General features: G+C 37.9%; 1 long non-coding RNA gene across 1 annotated transcript in view; it reads right to left on the bottom strand.

Annotated features, from left to right (window-relative positions):
* The window catches only part of LOC128249262 (uncharacterized), a 59,460-nt gene that overhangs the window by 8,878 nt on the left and 45,720 nt on the right, over positions 1–4,862 (bottom strand). The gene's annotated exons all lie outside the window — the stretch shown is intronic.

Here is a 4,862-nt window from a genome sequence, read left to right as displayed (position 1 = left end):
TTTATAAAATATACTCAAGTGGATGGGTTTTTTTTTTTTGTATGACCATTGAAACCTGATAAATCTATTTTCTTGACAGTGCTTACTTAAGTTACAAACAACAATCACCCAATCAAAACTGTTTGATACCCAGATTTCATAAACAACCCCATATATACATATATATATACATAACATGTTTTTGCAAAGAATACTTCATACTGTTAAAATATTTAAAGAAAGATTTTCTTAAAAGTTATTTACTATTTAAAAATTTTTTTAGAAAAGCTGAATGATGTACACCTTTTTAGAATGTATTTTTTGTATCGTAAGCGCTTTCACTTTGCAAAATGGAACAATGAAAACACTTTTTGCATTATATAAAAACGTCATTCCAAAACGGTTGTCTCATTCTGTTGTTTTGAAAATTTTTTAAATAGTTAACTTTTAGGAAAATCTCTCCCTACATGTGTATATATTATATATATGCACACAAACATGCATACACACACCCACATATTTTGGTATATTTTTCTATGACCATTTCCTTTTTTTACCATTTTTGTTTTGTTTTGCATTGGATCTAAGAACATCATTAAAAGTTCTTTCACCCATGTTGCTTTCTTCCACCTTGTTACATCCAATCCATTTCAAGAATATTTTAGTTCCTTCACTGATTTGTTCCTGTTATTTTTCTCTTAAACCATTATTTCATCTTTCATGCTCACTTATATTGTATATATTTTATAATAATAATGTGGTGCAGAGGGACGACCAAGGAACAGAGTAAAACAGAAAGAAATGCACGCGGTGGACGCATTCGTCATTCAGCAGTTGTTGACCAAACGTCAACACACTTTCACAGTGTTAGCAATATAAGCTGCTAGGGGCAGAAATGTGAATAGAAACGGGGGTGGCGGAATGAGAAGTGCAATAACAAGGAAAAAGATATGAAATATATACAACGAAACAAATAAGCAATCATCATTTAATGTCCGTTTTTCCATGCTGGCTTGGGTTGGACAGTTCAACTGGGGTCTAGAAATCCAGGAGACTGCACCAGGTTTCATTCTGATCTAGCAGTGTTTCTACAGCTGGATGCCCTTCCTAACACCAACCACATCGAGTGTGTAGTGGGTGCTTTTTACGTGCCCCCACTTTACATAATCTACAGAGTATGGTAAACTCTTAACTTTAATATAATGAAAACAATCGTGTGATCCCAGGATGACACAGCGCTGCATGAACACGGTACAGTTCATTATCAGTCGTAGCTACGCAATAGGTACGCGATAAAGCATCAGATGCAACATTAAACTTGCTTTGGCAGTAAATGATATCAAATTTATACTGGGCTTGTTCGATTCGCCAACGCATTATCTTTTCGTTTTTAGGTTTACTGCGCTTTTGACAATCAAACATAAAAGCAACACTGTTTTAATGAGCTATTAGTGTGATGTTGCATCCAAGAAGAAAACGAGACCATTTTCTCATAGATTCCACGATCTCAGAAAAAAGAGGCTACATGCATAATAAACTGTAAATTATTCCAAAAGCCTCTTCTTATTCCAGCAAGGTTTATTTACCAAGGGAGGTCATTCATGTAATACTCCTGCTTACGGGAGATAACTCTCAATGACGTTTAAACATTCGTCAATAAAATAAACTTTTCCGTCGGTATTTGTACGAAATGAATTCTAATCCGAGATTAGTGATCACATATATGATAAATCCCAGAATTTATGGTTTTAGTCTATTTGAGTGTAGAACCCTGTACACGACTCCTTAATATGCTAGAAGTAGTAGTCAAATTTCTCTTAAGCTATAGGAATAAGAAATTGGTTTAATGTAGAGACGTCCGTACATTGTGTCTGGCCTTCACCCACTCACCAAAGAGTCGACCGGGTGGTGGGGGGAATATTTGCAATATGTTTGTTCAACCACACAGCTTAAATAAACAACGAGACGAGTAATCTATCTAGTTGTCTCGATGTGCTAGAACTAGCAGCGAAATAAATCTACCTTAAGTCAGATTGTACCGGGCAGGAAAAATTCGGATGAACACGAAAGCGGCAAAGCAATTTTCTTTAGAAGGGATTTGATGTCGCTAATGTATGAAAAGGTGTAGAAATGTGTGCGAGAGAGAGAGAGAGATTATTCTGTCCATAAAAACCATTTAAGCACCATGTATATGCGCACAAATGTAAATAACTTCACACAACAGCGTACACCCCACCGCCTCTCCATGTCTCCCCGTCTGCGTGTCTATCTTCAAGCTGCTAGAAATTGCAACCAAATCTCCACATCGTACACACAAATGAAGGACACAGTCAACGCAAAAAGGAAAAGACATTCTACCATCTGTAAAGAAGCCATATGAGATATTTATGGGATAATGATTACGACTCGAACGCTTTGTATCATAGGTCTGTGCCATCAGATCTACTACAGAGCGAAACTGCAACACAGTAATCAAAGACAGAGCTTGTTCATGTGTTTGAAACGTTAGAAATAGTAGTCAACTGCTTCCCAATTTGGACCCGAGTGTATCAGAAAAGAAGGACACTTTGTCCGAAGTAGTTTCTGGTACACAAAAGACCGGATGGTCACTATTTGAGCGCATTTTATAAGTGGTGTGATGATTCGGGGCTAACCAAATACTAAAGTACCACAACTAAAGGAACCTCTACACAGTTGATCTAAAATGTTAAAAAAAGAAACAACAACCCGAAACGCCGAAAGGAAGGATATATTAGACAATGTCGGCCTTGATATACGTAAAGATGAGATGACCATGATTTCATCGAAAGTCAAATCAAGCTAGAAATAAGTTTTCTTCAAATAATACTTCCTACTGTGTTTAAATAATACACTAAAACGCCATTGCCAAATACGCTATCTTTAAGATCGCATGTTCGTATGTGTGTATGTATGTTTGCATAGATTATGTTTGCATAGATTAGCGTACGAAAATAGACATTTGTGTGTTGCTAGATGTTTTATGTGCGTGTATCTATTAGCGAATGAAAATAGCCGCCTGTGTGCTTGCTAGATGAGCTATAAGTAACAACCAAATCTCCTTTAAATCCTACCACTTTGTCTATGTGCGTATATAAGCGCGCACACACATACTATATGATGCAAGATATGTTACAGTTTCGGTCAAAAGAATTCTCTGCAGAATAAGAAAAAATTAAATGATCTCTAGACATCGCTGATCGGATAAGTATAACAGACTCTTTTGTACTGGAGTGTCTGAAAACATGAAAACTGCTCGACAAATCACGGAGCTCCCTGCAGCCCCACCGCAACATAAAACGGATGAAAGTTAAAACGAACAAGCTTTTGTCTCTTCGGATTTATGCCCCTTAGATTGACTTCTTTAATCTTCGTCCAGATTAAAATGAAAGCTATCTCAATGTCTGAATATGGAGAGAGAGAGAGAGAGATAGAAAGAAATGTGGTTTTAAAACAGTCTTCAGAAGCTCACTTTGCAACCACGTGGCTTCGGGTTCAATCCCACTGCGTGACACTTTGAGAAAGTGTCATTTACTATAGTTTCGGACCGACCAGTGCATTGTAGACTGAAACTGCGAGGAAGCACTCCCACCATCCCTTGTCAACCACTGTGACTTCGTTTAGCTGCTCGTAACTTTGCAGTTCGGCAAAAGACTCCGATAGAATAAGCACCTGCCTTGGTACTGGGGTCGATTTGTTCGACTAAACCCGTCAAGGCTGTGCTCCAGTATGGCCGCAGTCCAATGGCGGAAACAAGTAAAAGCCATAAGACAAAAGAGATGTGTAGATGATCCGAGAGAGACGTTGCTATTGTTGCTAGATCTAGTGGAAACAGCAGCTAAACCTCCCTCCAATCATGCCCTACAGCTTCATGTATGTTTGAGCCAGCAAGACTAACCCTGGAGCACTGACAAGGTAGTAATAGCAGCTAAATCTTATACAATAGCTACAGCCGGTAGAAATAACAGTCAAATCTCCCTTACTGTCACGCACAATATATATATAGTTGGAATTTACAGACAAACAAAAGACGAATACAAATGTATGATGAACAAGCAGGTGCATTAGTTTGACGCTCGGGAAAGCGAAGAAGTCTTTTACATTTCGAGCCTACGCTCTTCAACAGAAAGGAATGAGGAAAAAAAAAACCCCAAAAAACTTGTGGATTTAGAGATCAAGCATGGCGACTGGTTAGAAAAAAAATGATTTGACAGCAGAGGTAGAAAGAAGGGGAGATAATAAAGTATTGGTAATTGCAAAACGAAGGTGCGCGTGAGTCAACGAGGGAGCTTCTCCATAATTGCTGACCAGCCATTAATAGCTGCTTCCTGTCTGAAATTACACTTTAATGGCTTATGAGTGTACATGTATTATGAGCCAGCAAAAAAAGATAAACCTCTACCCGGTAGGTAGAGCTGGTAGAAATGGCAACCAAATCTGCCTCACATCACGCCTACTTTCTTGTCTATGTATATAGGAGGTGGTAATGAAAAGCTCCCGGACTAGTTCTATAGCGATTAGTTCTTCGTGCGCAGTGAGATCTGGCAGTGATCTTCATGGTCTTCAATGTCTATGGTGAGATAAATATTGTTTTGTAGTTATATGTTACGTTACTTTCCATCAACCAAATTATCAGATTCCGAGGAAAACAAGCATAAATCCAATATTGATATTGCAACATCAACAATAACAACCAACAACAATAGCAGAGTCAAGGCGACTTTCATGGTCCTCAGAGTATTAACGAAAAAAAACCCAGCAAAAATAATCTAATTTGAATGATTGTGGTAGACAAAGGAAAAAGAAAATAATAGAAATACAGTAGAACCTCGGTTTTCGAAGGACTCTGATCACAAATAAATCGC

The sequence above is a fragment of the Octopus bimaculoides genome, chromosome 13 (genome assembly GCF_001194135.2).
Source record: "Octopus bimaculoides isolate UCB-OBI-ISO-001 chromosome 13, ASM119413v2, whole genome shotgun sequence".
NCBI classification, from domain to species: Eukaryota; Metazoa; Mollusca; class Cephalopoda; order Octopoda; family Octopodidae; genus Octopus; species Octopus bimaculoides.
The sequence above is the reverse complement of the archived record's forward strand: the minus strand, read 5'-3'. Positions and strand labels throughout refer to the sequence as shown.